The sequence below is a fragment of the Lithobates pipiens genome, unplaced genomic scaffold, assembly GCF_037356315.1.
Source record: "Lithobates pipiens isolate NorthernLeopardFrog02 unplaced genomic scaffold, aLitPip1_a1.2 Scaffold_19, whole genome shotgun sequence".
Lineage (NCBI taxonomy): Eukaryota > Metazoa > Chordata > Amphibia > Anura > Ranidae > Lithobates > Lithobates pipiens.
The window spans coordinates 248,071,720-248,091,981 of NW_027507764.1; the positions used below are offsets into that span (position 1 = coordinate 248,071,720).

Consider the following 20,262-nt stretch of genomic DNA (forward strand, 5'->3'; position numbering starts at 1 on the left):
GGCAAGGGTTGTAGAGATGAGGCCCTTCTCCCCATCAATATGGGGACACGATTCTTTGGGGGGCTACCCCAAAGCACCCTCCCCATGTTGAGGGCATGTGGCCTGGTACGGTTCAGGAGGGGGGTGCTCTCTCATCCCCCCCTCTTTTCCTACAGCCTGCCAGGTTGCGTGTATTCGGATAAGGGTCTGGTATGGATTTTTGGGGGGACCCCACACCATTTTTAAAAAAAAAATTGGCGCAGGGTTCCCCTTAAAATGATTTTGAGGGGGACCCCCACGCCATTTTTTTTGGAGCAGGGTTCCCCTTAATATCCATACCTGACCTGAAGGGCCTGGGATGGAATTTTTTTTTATTTTGGTTCAGGGTTCCCCGTGGGGGAATCCCATGCCGTTTTTATCAATGAACTTTTATGTGTATTGCCGGGACCGACAATTCATTATAGCCGTGAGTTCTTTTAAATTACTTTTTTTCCTTTAGAAATTTAATTTTGCTCTCGGACTGTTCTAAAAACAGAAAACATGCGCCATTTTACAGACATACTATAGACACCCCCCGGGTATGAAATTTAAAGGAATATTTCCCTTTTATTGTTTCACTTTAAGCATTATTAACCACCTCGCGCCCGCCCTATAGCCAAATGACGGCCGTAGAGCAGGGGCGTTCGTCCGGGAGGCCGTCCCTGGACGTCCTAATGTTTACTTCCGCAATGCGCGCCGCCGCGGGCGCGCATTGCGGAAGTTCCGTGTTCGCCGTGTCCCCCGGGGACAGGCAAACACAGATCGCTGTAAACGGCCAATCACAGCGGCCGTTTACAGCGTGATCGGTGTGTCCAATGGGAGATGATCTCATATGTAAACATATGAGATCATCTCTCAGCGCCGCTCTCCCACCTCACACAGACAGTGTGAGAGGGGAGAGATGAACAGCTGCAGTGGCAGCTGTTCTGCCTTGAGTTGAAAAAAAAAAAGTAAAAAAAAAAAGTGCCATCCTCCCCCAGCAGTGCCATCCTCCCCCAGCAGTGCCATCCGCCCCAGTGCCATCCGCCCCAGTGCCATCCACCCCAGTGCTACCTGCCCCCAGTGCCATCCACCCCAGTGCTATCTGCCCCCAGTGCCATCCACCCCAGTGCTACCTGCCCCCAGTGCCACCTGCCCCCAGTGCCACCTGCCCCCAGTGCCACCTGCCCCCAGTGCCACCTGTTGTCAGTGCCATTTGTCCCCAGTGCCATCTGTCATCAGTGCCATATATAAGTGCCATCTGTCATCAGTGCCACATAGTGCCATCTGTCATCAGTTCCACGTATTAGTGCCATCTGTCATCAGTGCCACATATCAGTGCCATTTGTCATCAGTGCCACCTATCAGTGTCACGTGCAATCTGTTGTCAGTGTCACGTGTCATCAATGCCACTTATCAGTGCCATCTGTCATCAGTGTCACGCGTCATCTGTGCCATGTATTAGTGCCATCTGTCATCAGTGCCACGTATTAGTGCCATGTGTCTTCAGTGTCACTTATTAGTGCCACTTGTCATCAGTGCCACGTATAAGTGCCATGTGTCATCAGTGCCACATATTAGTGCCATCTGTCATCAGTGCCACATATTAGTGCCATCTGTCATCAGTGCCACGTGTCATCAGTGCCACCTGTCAGTGTCACGTGCCATCTGTTGTCAGTGTCACGTGTCATCAATGCCACTTATCAGTGCCATCTGTCATCAGTGTCACGCGTCATCTGTGCCATGTATTAGTGCCATCTATCATCGGTGGCACGTATTAGTGCCACGTGTCATCAGTGCCACGTATAAGTGCCACGTGTCATCAGTGCCACATATTAGTGCCATCTGTCATCAGTGCCACATATTAGTGCCATCTGTCATCAGTGCCACGTGTCATCAGTGCCACGTATAAGTGTCATCATTGCCACGTATCAGTGCCATCTGTCATCAGTGTCTCGTGTCATTGTCCTGGTGCTTCAAAAGTGTAATAAATAGTCAACAAGTTAGATGTGTAATTTATGTTCCTAGAACACATGATGGCGCTACCTGCATGTTGGGCCTCTCTATGTGGCCAGGCTGTGAAAAAGTCCCACACATGTGGTATTGTAATACTCAGGAGGAGTAGCAGAATTTTTTGGGGGGTGTCATTTGTGGTATACACATGCCACGTGAGAGAAATAACCTATTACAATGACAATTTTGTGGAGAAAAAAAAATGAAAAATCTTAATTTTGCAAAGAATTGTGGGAAAAAAATTACAACATCAAAAAGCTCACCATGCCTCTTACTAAATACCTTGGAATGTCTACTTTTCAAAAAGGGGTCATTTGGGGGGTATTTGTACTTTCCTGACTTGTTCGGGTCACAAGAAGCGAGATAGGTCACCAGTACATCAGATGTGATCAATTTTGTGCGATTCGCACCACAGCTTGCAGACTCTCTAACTTTCACAAATACCAAATAATATCCACTAATTTGGGTTATTTTTTACCAAAGATATGTAGCAGTATAAATTGTGGCCAAAATTTATGAAGAAAAATTAATAATTTGCATAATTCTGTCACAGAAACAAAGAAATATGCGTTTTTTTTTCATTTATAGCGCAAAAAATAAAAACCCCAGAGGTGATCAAATACCACCAAAAGAAAGCTCTATTTGTGGGAAAAAAAGGACAAAAAATTCATTTGGGTACAGTGTTGCATGACTGAGTAATTGTCATTCAAAGTGTGAGAGCACCAAAAGCTGAAAATTGGTCTGGGCAGGAAGGGTGTTTAAGTGCCCAGTAAGCAAGTGGTTAAAATCACTGCTTCCGAAAAAATGTCAGTTTTTAAAACTTTTTTTTGCATTGATAAATGTCCCCTGGGGCAGGACCCAGGTCTCCAAACTCTTTTTAAGACAATAACTTGCATATAAGCCAAACACATTTTTGCCTGTTCTGGCATGTTCTGGTGCGAACCGAACCAGGGAGGGCGGGGTGTTTGGCTCATTCCTACTGTACATATATTCAACAAACAGTGCTTTAAAAATGTCACTTGTCCTTAAACGTTCATCAAACATAAAAGTCTTTGCAAATAAAATGAGAGCCTCTTTATTCATTAATCAGAAAGAAGTACATGCATATAAAATACAATTCTGCAGTATAATGCTCTTCCTTCTATACACGCTGGTGACACTCCAGAAAATTGAAAAAACAACATTTATTGTAGTATGTCCAAACAAAACGCACTGTAAAGCTAGTCAATGTGCTCACATTTAAATTGTGATCGAGTGTCATGCATCACCAAAAAGTGTGTCCTCCTCTGACAACTCTCAGTCCTTAAATATTTACTCTTACCCTCTGGCTCATCAATCGCGCTTGATATAAATCCACTACCAATTCTCCCTTCCAAAATAATCTTCTTCCCCTTTGCATTCACTATTAGAAGCTCCAAAAACAAAATTACAAATTATACTATAGTACACATTTCTATTATGTGCTTAGTGCCTTAAGGCATAACTAAAGACAAAAAATGTTTTTTTCATTTTGGATAGTGTGGAGAGTGATTAGACCACCTGTCAGTTTTTCTTGCTGTCTGTGTACCCTTTAGGGAGATTCACTCTCTCTATTTGTCCTGTTTCCCATATCATTGAAAGTAAAAGTAGAGAAAATCCCATATTTTGGGTTGTCCCCAGAAAAGTAATAGAGGGGAAATATTCAAATGGGAACACTGGTTCTGGTGACCTGGGGGTCCCCAAGGTATTCCCTTAATTTGCAGGGATTTCTGCTCACTTCCTGTTTGGTTATGGGACATAACACATAACATAACATATGCTTTGGTTATGGGACAGTGTGTATGGGGCTTGATTCGTTTTCCACTCCTCTGACCTGTTTTCAGCAGAGAGCGGACCGAAGACCAAAAATGATATCATGACAAGAATGTAGGACTACTGTCTATTGACATACTTTCCCATTTTTCTTTATGAACAACGGGACTATTCTATACCCACTGAATTTAGTGTAAAATTTAAGGATCTCCAATACATAAAGTAGGGATAGAGAGCCAATATAAATTCAACTAAATTATATTCAGATGGAACCCATACACAAGGTCGGCAAAAACCCCCAAAACAAAAAGTTACTCACAAGTCTTCTCCACAGAGGTCCTCTAATTTGCTAAAACAACCAAACTGATGTTCAAGGTGGCAAAGTGTTACCTCCTTCCATGGCACGTAAAACACCCTGGTGGGGGGGGGGGGGGGGGTGGCTGTGATCTATTGCTTCTAGAAGCCTACTAGATTTACACTTTAGGTTGAATCAATACTAATTTGTAATATACATGTAGTCTTGATGACAAATAATCTCTTTACATATATATATATATATATATATATATATATATATATATATATATATATATATATATATATATATATATATATATATTGAAAAGAGTAAAAACTATCATACAGAAAAACAGACAACACCCTTTAGTTGACAAGGTCAACAGATACCCAATAGTGCAAAGCAAGTAGGCATGGATCCTCAAGAGTAAATTGAGTCCGTAAATCACACAGAAAAGTGATGTATTGTATCAATAGGTTGGGTTCACGATTTCCTCCATGCTAGCTTGTCAACCAAACCTACTGATACAATACATCACTTTTCTGTGTGATTTATGCACTGCACTCTTGTAGCCTCCCCCATCTGATGCTGGGTTTATATCTGGGTGGCTGCATGTCATGGGTTGTTTAGTCTGATTGGATGGAAGTGAGGTTGCCTAGAAATAGAAAAGCCAGACCCTGCCAGCTGTGACTATTCATTGGAAGTATCTGACAGATGTGCCAGATCATTTCTACATATGATTATTGCATTATACACTTTGGCATATGGCATATGTATGACTATGTATGACTATGTCCCATAGTACAAGAATGTTAAAGCATAACTCACAATTGTGATTGATAATTATAAAATATGATGGGGTATGTTAATTTTGGCAGGATTTTGACATCATATGGTGTCAGAAGGTGGGGAGTGTCACCTTTTCACTATGTTTTGATTGGTGAATTGCACTTTAAATACTGTCATAGCACTATATGCACTTTATCACATGCCTGACAAAGTGCTGCTCCAAAAAATGTGGATGACATCTATCCATTTATTTAACTTAATGCAAACTACTGAAACCTCTAGGGGCTTTATTACTGACTAGACATGTGCAGAGTAAAATATTTCGTTTCGGAATTTCGTTTTCGTCTGAAAACTTAATTTATTTAGTTACTCCCGAAATTCGTTTTTATTTATTTCGTTTTTCGTTCAAAAATTGCATTCGTCCGAAAATCCACATGAATCACGGTCGAATCTGTCTTTGAAGGCTTATGGTGTCTGTCGAATGTATAAAGAAGATTCGACGGAGCTAGTATATAGCATACTTTAGAACCCTATTAAAGTCTATGGGACTCCAACGTTCAAAATCTAAAGTGCTCATTTTAAAGGCTAATTTGCAAGTTACTGTCCTAAAAAGTGTTTGGGGACCCGGGTCCTGCCCCAGGGGACATGGATCAATGCAAAAAAAAGTTTTAAAAACGGCCGTTTTTTCGGGAGCAGTGATTTTAATAATGATTAAAGTGAAACAATAAAAGTGTAATATTCCTTTAAATTTCGTAGGGGGGGGTTGTCTATAGTATGCCTGTGAAGGGGCGCATGTTTCCCGTGCTTAGAACTGTCCCTGCACAAAGTGTCATTTATGCAGGAAAAAAAGTCCTTTAAAATCACTCGCAGCTATTATGAATTGTCGGCTCCCGTAATACAGAGAACACTCATTGAAAGTCATTGATAAAAAAATAAATAAATAAATAAATAAAAAGCGTGGGGGTCCCCCAAATTCAATTACCAGGCCCTTCAGGTCTGGTATGGATATTAAGGGGAACCCTGCCTCAAATTTCAGAAAAAATTTGACGTGGGGTTCCCCCTAAATATCCATAACCAGACCCTTCAGGTCTGGTATGGATATTAAGGGGAACCCCGCGTCAAATTTAAAAAAAAATTGACGTGGGGTTCCCCCTAAAAATCCATACCAGACCCTTTATCCGAGCACGCAACCTGGCAGGCCGCAGGAAAAGAGGGGGGGACGAGAGAGCGGCCCCCCTTCCCTCCTGAACCGTACCAGGCCACATGCCCTCAACATTGGGAGGATGCTTTGGGGGTCTGTGACCCCTCAAAGCACCTTGTCCCCATGTTGATGAGGACAAGGGCCTCATCCCCACAACCCTGGCCGGTGGTTGTGGAGGTCTGCGGGCGGGGGGCTTATCAGAATCTGGAAGCCCCCTTTAACAAGGGGACCCCCAGATCCCGCCCCCCCCCTGTTTGAAATGGTAAGGGGGTACAAAAGTACCCCTACCATTTCACAAAGAAAGTGTAAAAAATGGTTAAATAAAACAAACACACTTTTGAAAAATTCCTTTATTAAAAATAAAAAAAAGATTCCAGCGGCGGTAATCCACTCTTGCTATCCAGCGACGGACGATCATCTCTCCAGCGATGTCTCATCTCATCCAGCGCAGCGATCCATCCTTCTTCTGTCTCCGTGGAGGAGACACTGCAAGGATTCCGGCGGCTGACGTTTCTTATATACGGAGGGCGGGGCCACCCGTCACCTGACCCCGCCCCCCTCTGACGCAAGGGGAAACCCGGGGTTCCCCGTGACGTATAGGTGACCCCGCCCCCCTCGGATGTAACGGAAACCTGCCTGTGTTACATCAGAGGGGTGCGGGGTCACCCATACGTCACAGGGAACCCCGGGTTTCCCCTTGCGTCAGAGGGGGGCGGGGTCAGGTGACGGGTGGCCCCGCCCTCCGTATATAAGAAACGTCAGCCGCCGGAATGCCTGCAGTGTCTCCTACACGGAGACAGAAGAAGGATGGATTCGCTGCGCTGGATGAGATGAGACATCGCTGGAGAGATGACCGTCCGTCGCTGGATAGCAAGAGTGGATTACCGCCGCTGGAATCTTTTTTTTATTTTTTTATTTTTAATAAAGGAATTTTTCAAAAGTGTGTTTGTTTTATTTAACCATTTTTTACACTTTCTTTGTGAAATGGTAGGGGTACTTTTGTACCCCCTTACCATTTCAAACAGGGGGGGCGGGATCTGGGGGTCCCCTTGTTAAAGGGGGCTTCCAGATTCTGATAAGCCCCCCTGCCCGCAGACCTCCACAACCACCGGCCAGGGTTGTGGGGATGAGGCCCTTGTCCTCATCAACATGGGGACAAGGTGCTTTGAGGGGTCACAGACCCCCAAAGCATCCTCCCAATTTTGAGGGCATGTGGCCTGGTACGGTTCAGGAGGGAGGGGGGCCGCTCTCTTGTCCCCCCCTCTTTTCCTGCGGCCTGCCAGGTTGCGTGCTCGGATAAAGGGTCTGGTATGGATTTTTAGGGGGAACCCCACGTCAATTTTTTTTTAAATTTGACGCGGGGTTCCCCTTAATATCCATACCAGACCTGAAGGGCCTGGTAATTGAATTTGGGGGACCCCCACGCTTTTTTTTTAAATTTATTTATTTATTTTTTTATTAATGACTTTCAATGACTGTTCTCTGTATTACGGAGCCGACAATTCATTATAGCTGCGAGTGATTTTAAAGGACTTTTTTTCCTGCATAAATGACACTTTGTGCAGGGACAATTCTAAGCACGGGAAACATGCGCCCCTTCACAGGCATACTATAGACAACCCCCCCCCCCCCCTAGGAAATTTAAAGGAATATTACAGTTTTATTGTTTCACTTTAATCATTATTAAAATCACTGCTCCCGAAAAAACGGCCGTTTTTAAAACTTTTTTTTGCATTGATCCATGTCCCCTGGGGCAGGACCCGGGTCCCCAAACACTTTTTAGGACAGTATCTTGCAGAATCTTTTCTCTCTGTCAAATCTTTTTTCTCTGTCGAATATTTTCTCTATATAATCTTGGACTAATAGAGGTAAGGTTAGGCACATTCGAACACAGGTTCTATAGACACAGATTGTTGTCAGAGTCATGTCGAATCTCCTATTCTATATCGAACTGTTGTAACAATGAAAACGAAAATAAAGCATTTATTTATGTCGGATCTTTCGTTTTTCGGATTTTGTGCTTTCGTTATCGTTTGTCAAAACAAAAACGAAAATAGCTGAAATTCGGACGAAAATGCATTCGGACGAAAACGAATGCACATGTCTATTACTGACTGAAACCAATAGGCTGTGTAGGATTACTTGTGTCAGAGATACTGATGAAAGGCTTCCAGCAGCAGGGATGACCAGATCTGTGTAGCTGCAATCAGAAAACAGACACCAGACTGTATATACTGTAGTTTAAATAAGCTTTATTATTAGTGTAACAAAACCCATCCAAACACCAACAAACAGAATACACAGCATAAGTGAATCATAACCAAGTGACAACCTATCTAACTAGCAAACTAACTAAGTGACAGAATACCTAACTAACAAACTAACTATAATACAATATATACAAACAAATGGGGAGCATGGCTCAACAGCGTAAAACAGGAGATGCAAGGAACAGTTAGGAAGTGGGAACCAGGACTGGGATTAGGAACAAGAAAAGCAGAAATGAGGCAGTGGGGTAAAGGATACAGACGCAGGACAGGATCAGGATCATCCAGGATTTAGGCTCAGGATTAGTCAGCAAGCATGTATCTGGTTAGCAGGCAAAATGCTGAAGCAAGAGGGTATAGAAGAGGAGGGACTAAATACCCTCCCAGCAGCCAGCATCAGGTGTAATTGCTAAGATCTGCTAGCTGCTAGGAGATGCCCGCTAGTGGACACAGAAACTACAACCTTCTGGTCAGGGAACTGCAATGCCAGGAGCAGGTGATCCAGTTGAAAGATTGCATGAGCCATGAATAATGTAATCCAATTTATTCACATTTACTAAAAGTACCTTTGTTACCAGCGGTTTAGACATTAATGGCTGTCTTGAGTTATTTTGAGGGGACAGCAAATTTATACTGTTATAAAAGCTGTACACTCACTACTTTACATTGTAACAAAGTGTAATTTCTTCAGTGTTGTCACATGAATATAATAAAATATTTACAAAAATGTGAGGAGTATACTCACTTTTGTGAGATACTGTATATACAGTACATGGAGAATGCAGTAGCAACTGGGGCACACATGAACACCCCAAACTCCCAGCTCCCAGCCACGGCTCTATAGCATGAAGGTCTCATTGTTGGAGTATCAAAAACATATAAGAAGTAAGACATAAACAGCCAACCACACTGATCCAAACTTAAATGTAATTTCCAGGTGGACTAAAAACATTAAATTCTTTAAGCAGAAAAACACTGCCCAATGCATTCGGCCTGGCAAATGCATCCACCTAAATTGCTTAGTTTAGCATATATGGTAGATAAGCATTTGTTATACATTTATCAGTTTATAGTCTTTTAGGCACAAAGAAAATAATTTTAGAAACTATATATCTACTCGTTAGATAAAGTGGAGTGCCAGTACCAAACTCGTATAACTACTGTTAGCTTTTGACAAGGAAGGTGTTACATTTACACTTTAGCAGTGTTAAGAATAAAATTAATCATTAAACATCTCACAAGAAAACACATTTTAATTGTTGTGCCTTGAAATAAAAACATTCAAGCATTGAATCTATAAAGCCTTTTTTCAACTAATAAAGTGGAATGTTACTTCAAAATTTCAGTTTCTATCAAATACACTATTTCATACACTTACTTACAGCGTTTTTCCCTCAATAAACCTGCTGCACACCTTGCAGTTAAAATTCACATTGTTCTGCATATGTGTCCCAAAGGTTACACTTTTGGCATGTGAAAAACTAATATAAGGAGTTTGCAATGCTGGGGTGATGAAGGCAGTCACCTGCTGTTAAGTGACAGGCTGCTCTGGACTAGGCACGGGTGCCTGTAGGCCCTCAACTAGGAGAGGGGTGACTGGAAGCAGTGCACTAGGTGTGAACCATGTGAGGGCAGCCCGGTGGCCCTGGACTAGATGGGTGTGTGCCTGGAGGCTGTAGACTAGGAGTGGGGGTGCCTGGAAGCCCTGAATTAAGAGAGAGGATGCAGAGGAAGCCCTGGACAAGGATAGGGGGTGCCTGGAGGCCCTGGGCCAGATGGGGAGGTCTATAAGCATCAAAGCACAACTAAATATGAACCCAATTAAATCTATAATCGATCATACATTTTAAACTTACAGTGGGTACAAAAATTCTCACTTCTTCAGTTGCTTTGAAACTATAAACAATAAATCAGTATTTGCTTTAGCAATATGGTTTTAAAATCTTTAACACATCAAATAATATAAATAACTTTCTTATTAGCTTTTGAACATGGAATTTTAGGCCTGGGACCACCAAACCTCCCCCCAAATAACTGTAGCACTGAACCCCGAAGGAGCTGCTGGTTTGATTTGGGCCTGCACTCTGCTAATAAACCCCACTAACTTGGCTCTGTCCCCTTGACACAGCTGTGGTGCAATACAATACAGTACAATATAATATAACACAATATACCTGTATTGACACTTCAGGATCAACTGGCTCCACCTGCTGGGAGAAAACAATACTCCACACAACAGGGTACTTAACCAAAGTATATTTTACTATAAGTATTGTCAAACAGGTGGTTACAATAATTGTGCTGTCATCCCAACATAGAATAAAAGAACAATGACTTTTGATATAACAATTATAAACAATATAATTACAAGGGAGCTCTCCTACTTTTATAGCTATGTGTGAGATCTCACTTAAAGTACTCAGTTTTTTTGGTCTTCTTGTCTTCGTTAGCAATGATAATTCCTTATAATTTGTAATCCAAGGGCTAAAGTAATTAAAGTTGAGTTAAGGATGATCTTAGTGTTGCTTCCGTCATTATAATACAATACTTGAGATGCGATAGTAAGTAGGCCTTATGCCTGCCTAGTGTCAGCTGCTATACTCCTCCTCCATGGGACTATGGATCCCAGCGAGGCCTGTATATAAGTCTAGGTGCAAAGTTTAATAAACTGTGGGCCGCAACCCGCTCACCAACTGGATCAAAAGCTTGGTATGGTAACTTTGGTCAGGTGTTTGCAGCTTGCTTCTATGTCAGCCGGCTCCATCACTCCGTTCCGTTTTGATAGGTGAACCTGGTCTTCCGATGCTCAAACGAGTGTCTCTGGATCTTCCCAATCCAATCACTGTGTCTCTGGCACTTCAGGTCACTCACACAACCAAGCAGGGTTGTGCTCCGCCAGGGCAATAGGCTGCTTCCTCCGGGAGGCCTCTCACAAATCCTCACAGGCAGGCCATGCATTCCCAAGAGAGCTAAGATGGCTGCTCTGGCTCCTTTTATGTCCTACCCAGCAAGCACTGTCAGAGAGGGTGTCCATGGGTAGGTCACCCGACATCCTGGGTAAAAAGGTCAACTCTCCAGTGTAAATAACAGTCACGTCCTGTACCAAGTTCAATGCTTTGATAAAGCAAAAATCATTTAAGTCCACTATCAGTGGTTGGCCGCTAGATGGCGCCAAACACTAAGCCATAGAAACGTCTATAGACTTTCATTGTAAATGCTAACATAATTTAGTAGGCAAGGATGCCAGCGCTACATAACTAAATATCATTAATAAACAAAACGGAAAAGTAAATAGAGCTTTCCATAAGAAAAAAAAAGTGTTTGTGTATTGAGTGAACAGGGATGATGGTGCCTTTCTAATTAATCAAAGTAGTGTACTGTATATTTTTTGAAATTTGTGTTTCATTGAATCTTAGTTGAATTATACAAAAAGGTTGTCCCATATATAGCACCACTGACACTCATTACATTATTCATTTCTAAGTTATGGATCATTTGCTAATAGGCAATCCACAGAACTACTTGCAAACTTAGGGGGTCAGTCTCATTAAATGTAAACAGTATTCTGAAAACTGCAGGGTGATGAAAATAGCTACCAATTAAGACAAAACACACATGAACCTACTGAGAAAATGACTTAAATAAGTAAGAACCTTCACAGACTTTTGGTCATGTCAATATTGTGTTGCTCCCTGTCATTTTTGCTGAAAAGACCTACCGTGCAAGGATCTATCTGCTTCTTTCATCATTCCGTATATATGTGCTTTTAGCATCTCTACTACTGCTTTTTTAATATTCCTCCATAATTGTTCAGATTAAAAATTTCTTAAAAAGTGTTTTGCTGTTTTTTTTTTTTCTTTTTCAAATATTTTATTGAATATAATGCAATAAAAAGAGTCATACAATAGATTTATAGTTAAGTAGAATGTATAAAAGTGTGAAATGAGGCTTCTCAGTATATTAACAGGAGGTGAATACTATAATAACAGTCATGTAATTTGGGATATATTAGTTTAACACATTTTAGCTACAGATAAACATGTATAATGTTTAATAACTGGATTAGATACCGTATATACTCGAGTATAAGCCGAGATTTTCAGCCTCTTTTTTGAGGCTGAAAGTGCCCCCCTCGGCTTATACTCGAGTCATCGCTGTCTGCCCGCTCGATCAGCGTGTCGAGCAGACAGACAGCGGCCATTCTATAATTCAAAAGCCGCGCCTCCGGCTCCGCCTTCGCCTGTGATAGGCGGAACACTGAATTTCCCAGCAGCCTGTGTTCCGCCTATCACGGACATCGTATCATCCTCGTACTACGGACGAGGATGATACGATGTCCGTGATAGGCGGAACACAGGCTGCTGGGAAATTCAGTGTTCCGCCTATCACAGGCGAAGGCGGCGGCGCAGCTTTTGAATTTTACAATGGCCGCCGAGGCGCCGACGAAGAGGGCACGGGACGGAGGCAAGGCAAGGCACGGCACGGCACGGCACGAGACGGGACGGGACGGGACGGAGGCAAGGCAAGGCACGACACGGGACGGAGGCAAGGCACGGCACGGGACGGAGGCAAGGAGGCAAGGCACGGGACGGAGGCTCGGGACAAAGGCTCGGGACACAGGTAGGCTGGACACACACACACACACACACACACACACACACACACACGGATGGATGGATACACACACACACAGGGATGGATGGATGGATGGAGACACACACACAGGGATGGATGGATGGAGACACACACACACAGGGATGGATGGATGGAGACACACACACACAGGGATGGATGGATGGATGGACACACACACACACAGGGATGGATGGACGGACACACAGGGATGGACGGACACACAGGGATGGACGGACACACAGGGATGGACGGACACACACACAGGGATGGACAGGCATGTCTCACCCTCGGCTTATACACGAGTCAATAAGTTTGCCAGTTTTTTTGGGGGTAAATTGGGGGCCTCGGCTTATATTCGGGTCGGCCTATACTCGAGTATATACGGTACATAGTAAAAATTGTAGTTTCAAAGTAAAAGAAAGGTTGTTACCAGGAAGGTATAGAGAGGTAAGTAGATAATTCAGGGCCAAGATCCAACCATGTGGCTTGGTTATTCCCTGAATAAAAAATACTTAATTAAACCATCCCTAAAATCTCCTCTATAGTAACAACATTAGGAAATATATAACTGATTAATTTAGCTTGTACATCTATATATAGTAAAATGAGAGGGTGTGGGGAAAGCAAGGGTGGGGGAAGTATATATAAGAGTTGTGGAGGGAGGAGATGTGCTGTTCTTTTTAATCTCTAATTGGTCACCCTGTGTAATTTAGGTGTATAATAAATACATAAACATATACAAATTATAAATCCTTCTATCCACATCCTAGTGATATGCAAATTAATTGGCAGCATTTTTTGTAAACCACTAGTTGTGAGAAACATCAAAAAGTGACAAATTAAGAGATAAAACATTGAAAAAAGTGCACTCGTCACATGCCAAATGTTGCTATCTGCTGTAACGATGTGATCACTGATTAAAAAACTTTGGACCCACTCAGGAGATCCTTGGTGTGCTGGTGACAATTTTTTTTTGACTTAAAACGGTTCCAACCGTTGGTCACTACAGTACCCATCTTGATGCACAGCCATTTCAACAGGAATGTGTGTATTGGGATTAGTAAACTTGATGAACTTTAACCACTTCCAGACCGCCGCATGCCGATATACATCCTAACTTTAAGGAGGAATATCGTTATGGTAGCAGCTCTTTTTCAGCCGACGGTCCAGTTTCAGATAATAGTGGTCTCTGCGGCTGATTCACCATGAGATCACTTTTATCTGCGGCAGGAGCAGCAGAGGCACTGGAGCCGTCGGCAGCAGCAGAGGCGAACGGATCCTCTTATGTCAGTGGCATAGAGACAGGTGAGAGGAGAAAATGGCCCCCACCCATCTCCATACCATTGCAGGGCAGAAGCAACTTAAAAAAATCACTTCTGCCCATAGCTTTTAAAGGGCCTTTTTTTGTAATTTTTTTAAATGACAATTTTGTTTTTTATTGCATTTTAGTGTAAATATGAGATCTGTGGTCTTTTTGACCGTAGATCTCATATATAAGAGGTCCTGTCCTGTCATTTTTCGATTACAAGGGATATTTACATTCCTTGTAATAGGAATAAAAGTGATACCATTTTTTTTAAAGAACAGTGTAAAAATAGAAAAATGAAAAGGAAAATAAATAAGAAAAAAATTAATTTAACCAGTTCCCGGCCAGCGCACGACGATGTACGTCGACAGAATGGCACGGGCAGGCATATTGGCGTACAGGTACGTCCAATCTTTAATGCCGCCCTGCCATCGGGGGGGTCGCGCTGGTCGGGACCCCCGTGAGTCCGGTCGCGGGACCCGCGGACTCGATCGCCGCGGGCATCCCCGCGATCGTCTCACGGGACGGCCGAATGGAGGAAATGCCGTGTAAACAGCATTTCTCCATTCTGCCTAGCAACTAGTGACGCTGATCTCTGCTCCATGTGATTGGAGCAGAGATCAGTGTTCACTAAATTAAAGCCCAACCCCTCCACAGTTAGTAACACACCCCTAGGAACACTTAACCCCTACACTGCCACCCACTGGTTAATCCCTTCACTGCCAGTGTCATTTACACAGGAATCACTGCATTTATATAGCAGTGATTACTGTATAAATGACAATGGTCCCAAAAATGTGTCAAAAATGTCCGATGGGTCCCCCACAATGTCGCAGTCACAATAAAAACCGCTGATCGCCGCCATTACTAGTAAAAAAATAAATAATAAAAAATTATTAATAAAAATGCTATAAAACTATCCCTATTTTGTAAACGCTATAACTTTTGCTCAAACCAATCAATAATCGCTTATTGCGATTTTTTTTACCAAAAATATGTAGAAGAATACGTATCGGCCTAAACTGAGGGAAAAAAAAGTTTTTTTATATATTTTTGGGGGATATTTATTATAACAAAAAGTAAAAAATAATGCGTTTTTTTCAAAATTGTCGCTCTATTTTTGTTTATAGCGCAAACAATAAAAACCGCAGGGGTGATCAAATACCACCAAAATAAAGCTCTATTTGTGGGAAAAAAAGGACGTCAATTTTGTTTGGGAGCCACGTCGCACGACCGCACAATTGTCAGTTAAAGCGACGCAGTGCCAAATCGCAAAAAGTGGTCTGGTCTTTGACCAGCAAAATGGTCTGGTCTGTAAGTGGTTAAACGTGCCCGTCCCGCCTAGCTCCTCTGTAACTCAAAACATGCATCCTGTAGCATGTTTTAAACGTCACCTATGGAGATTTTAAAGGGTAAAAGTTTGTCTCCATTCCAGGAGTGGACGCAATTTTGAAGTGTGACATGTTGGGTACCAATTTACTCGAAGTAACATTATTTTCACAATATAAAAAAAAATTGGGCTAACTTTACTGTTTTATTTTGTAATTAAAAAGGTGTATCTTTTTCAAAAAAAGTGCTCTTGTAAGACCGCTGTGCAAATACGGTGTGACAGAAGGTATTGCAACGACCGCCATTTTATTCTCTAGGGTGTTAGAAAAAAAAATGTATAATGTTTGGGAGTTCTAAGTAATTTCCTAGCAAAAAAATGTTTTTAACTTGTAAACAACAAATCTCAAAAAGAGGCATGGTCCTTAAGTGGTTAAAAATTCACACCTGAATTGCACCTAAACCAGTGAATTCCTTTTAAAAATCGCAAAGAAATCGTGCCTGGACATATGTAAACCAAGCCTTATGCTACATTACTGTGAAACTATCAGCATACAAAACTTAATAGTTTAATTCATTATCTTAATATTGTAAAAAATATACAGTATATTAACAACATATACAGTATAATGCCTTGTACACATGGTCAGACATTCAGACAACAACATCCGTCAGATTTTTTCCAACGGATTTTGTCCTAAACTGGTGTTGCATACACACGGTCAGACAAAGCTGTTGGAAAATCCAATCGTTCGGAACGTGATGGCGTTCGTTCGTTACGATGGGACTACGTTGAGGCTAGTAGCTAATAACTTTGGTCTCATAATTTTATCTGCGCAAACATGGCACTTTTACCGATTTGTCCGACTTTCTCTGCAAACGATCAGAAAAAGTCAGATCAAATTTTTTTGTGGGAAAATTTGAGATCCCGCTCTCAAATTTTTTCCATCTGAATTTCCGATGGAAAAAGTCCAATAAAGCTCACACACAATCGTAATTTCCGACAATATAATCAGATCGCACCTTTTCCGTCAGAATTTCCAACCGTGTGTACAAGGCATATCATTACCACTTGCCGACCGCCGCACGACGATGTACGTCGACAGAATGGCACGGGCAGGCATAAGGGCTTACATGTACGTCCTTGCCTGCCCGCGGGTCGGGGGCCCGATCGGGCCCCCGCCCGGTGCCTGCGGCGGTCGGTATTCGTTCGGGAGCGATCCCGGACGAGGGGACGGCCATTCATTCATGGCCACCCCCTCGCGATCGCTCCCGACGAATGAAAATGTCCGGTGACATCACTTCCTCTCCTGTAATGTAAACAAAGGAGAGGAAGTGATGTATTCTCTCTTCCGTGTCGGTATTTTTCGTTCCGGCACCGAGGAGAGAGCATCGGTGAGTTGCACAAGCACTACACTACACAGTAGAACATGCCAGGCACACTCACACCCCCCCTTTACCCCCCGATCACCCCCCAATTACCCCTGCCCCCCCAGTCACAGTGACACCAATTGCTTTTTTTTTTTTTTTTTTTGCATTGGTGTCATTTGTGACTGTAATAACTGTTAGGGCAGTTAGGGTTAGCCCCCTTTAGTTCTAATGTGCCCCCCTAACCCCCCCAATAAAGGTTTAACCCCGTGATCACCCCCCCTCGCCAGTGTCACTAAGGCTGGGTTCACATTGCAGCGGTTTATGAGAACGAATGTGATTCGCACCGCACTGCAGTGCAAATCACATCCGATCTCTGTGCGATTCGAGTTCAGCCATACAGATAGCATGGCTGAATTCGTGTCGCACCCGCCGCACCCGCCGCAAATTCGCACGGGACCCTTTTTTTGGCCCGCAGCAGAATCGGATCGCATGGGTGTTCACACCATGCGATCCGAGTTTGCAGATCGCACTGCGATATGCGAACTGATCTGGGGGTGTCATTAACATTTCACTGACACTCCCAGCAGTTCGCATAGGGCAGTGTGAACTGCCGCCGGGAGGCATGCGATGCGGGAACCCGCCGCGGATTCATGGCGTTCCTGCATCGCTCCAGTGTGAACCCAGCCTAATAAGCGATCATTTTTCTGATCGCTGTATTAGTGTCACAGGTGACGCTAGTTAGGCAGGTAGGTATTTAGGTTCGCCGCAGCTTTTTATAGCGCCAGGGACCCCCATATACTACCGCATAAAGCCCCCTGATTGCCCCCTAGTTAACCCTTTCACCAGTGATCACCATATAACTGTTACAGGTGACGCTGGTTGGTTAGTTATTTTTTTATAGTTTCAGGGCACCCGCCATTTATTACCTAATAAAGGTTTAACCCCCTGATCACCCGGCGGGTGTCATTTGTGACTGTAATAACTGTTAGGGCAGTTAGGGTTAGCCCCCTTTAGTTCTAAGGTACCCCCCTAACCCCCCAATAAAGGTTTAACCCCGTGATCACCCCCGTCGCCAGTGTCACTAAGGCTGGGTTCACATTGCAGCGGTTTATGAGAACGGATGTGATTCGCACCGCACTGCAGTGCAAACCACATCCGATCTCTGTGCGATTCGAGTTCAGCCATACAGATAGTATGGCTGAATTCGTGTCGCACCCGCCGCAAACTCGCACGGGACCCTTTTTTTGGTCCGCAGCAGAATCGGATCGCATGGGTGTTCACACCATGCGATTCGAGTTTGCAGATCGCACTGCGATATGCGAACTGATCTGGGGGTGTCATTAACATTTCACTGACACTCCCAGCAGTTCGCATAGGGCAGTGTGAACTGCCGCCGGGAGGCATGTGATGCGGGAACCCGCCGCGCATTCGTGGCGTTCCCACATCGCTCCAGTGTGAACCCAGCCTAATAAGCGATCGTTTTTCTGATCGCTGTATTAGTGTCACAGGTGACGCTAGTTAGGCAGGTAGGTATTTAGGTTCGCCGCAGCTTTTTATAGCGCCAGGGACCCCCATATACTACCACATAAAGCCCCCTGATTGCCCCCTAGTTAACCCTTTCACCAGTGATCACCATATAACTGTTACAGGTGACGCTGGTTGGTTAGTTATTTTTTTTATAGTTTCAGGGCACCCGCCATTTATTACCTAGTCTCACTAGTGTACCCCTAAATTTAGGGGTGTCTACTTTCCAAAATGGGGTCATTTGGGGGGGGTTTGTGCCATCTTGGCATTTTATGGGCTTCAAAACTGTAACGCCCTTAGAAAGCCTGAAGGCGGTGCTTGGTTTTCGGGGCCCCGTACGCGGCTAGGCTCCCAAAAAGTCCCACATATGTGGTATCCCCGTACTCAGGAGAAGCAGCAGAATTTATTTTGGGGTGTTATTTCACATATGCCCATGGCATGCGTGAGCAATATATCATTTAGTGACAACTTTGTGAAAAAAAAAAAAAAAAAAAAAAGTTTGTAATTTTCCCGCAACTTGTGGAAAAATATGAAATATTCCATGGACTCAACATGCCTCTCAGCAAATAGCTTGGGGTGTCTACTTTCTAAAATGGGGTCATTTGTGGGGGTTTTGTGCCATCTTGGCATTTTATGGCCTTCAAAACTGTAATAGGTAGTGAGGAGTGAAGTCAAATATTTACGCCCTTAGAAAACCTGAAGGCAGTTCTTGGTTTTCGGGGCCACGTACGTGGCTAGGCTCCCAAAAAGTCCCACATATGTGGTATCCCCGTACTCAGGAGAAGCAGCAGAATTTATTTTGGGGTGTCATTTCACATATGCCCATAGCATGTGTGAGCAATATATCATTTAGTGACAACTTTGTGAAAAAAAAAATAAAAAAAAATTAAAGTTTGTAATTTTCCCGCAACTTGTGGCAAAATATAAAATATTCCATGGACTCAAAATGCCTCTCAGCAAATAGCTTGGGGTGTCTACTTTCTAAAATGGGGTCATTTGTGGGGGTTTTGTGCCATCTTGGCATTTTATGGCCTTCAAAACTGTAATAGGTAGTGAGAAGTGAAATCAAAAATTTACGCCCTTAGAAAGCCTGAAGGCGGTGCTTGGTTTTCGGGGCCCCGTACGCGGCTAGGCTCCCAAAAAGTCCCACATATGTGGTATCCCCGTACTCAGGAGAAGCAGCAGAATTTATTTTGGGGTGTCATTTCACATATGCCCATAGCATGTGTGAGCAATATATCATTTAGTGACAACTTTGTGTAAAAAAAAAAAAAAAATTATTTTTTGTCATTATTCAATCGCTTGAGGCAAAAAAATAAAATATTCAATGGGCTCAACATGCCACTTATCAATTTCCTTAGGGTGTCTACTTTCCAAAATGGGGTCATTTGGGGGGGTTTTGTACTGCCCTGCCATTTTAGCACCTCAAGAAATGAGATAGGCAGTCGTAAACTAAAAGCTGCGTAAATTCCAGAAAACGTACCTTAGTTTGTAGATGTGACAACTTTTGCGCAAACCAATAAATATACAATTATTGACTTTTTTTTTACCAAAGACATGTGGCTGAATACATTTTGGCCTAAATGTATGACTAAAATTGAGTTTATTGGATTTTTCTAATAACAAAAAGTAGAAAATATCATTTTTTTTCAAAATTTGCGGTCTTTTTACGTTTATATCGCAAAAAATAAAAATCGCAGAGGCAATCAAATACCATCAAAAGAAAGCTCTATTTGTGGGAAGA

The 20,262-nt window shown here is 43.0% G+C and overlaps 1 protein-coding gene across 14 annotated transcripts in view; it reads right to left on the bottom strand.

The window, feature by feature from the left end:
- The window catches only part of LOC143996687 (poly(rC)-binding protein 3-like), a 1,318,080-nt gene that overhangs the window by 700,778 nt on the left and 597,040 nt on the right, over positions 1-20,262 (bottom strand). For 2 of the 14 annotated variants that reach the window (XM_077491897.1, XM_077491893.1), the window contains one exon: positions 10,531-10,566. The exons of the other annotated variants lie outside the window; for them this stretch is intronic. The gene's annotated coding sequence lies outside the window, so the exon portion shown is untranslated. The remainder of the gene's footprint in view (positions 1-10,530; positions 10,567-20,262) is intronic. 14 annotated transcript variants of the gene reach the window in all.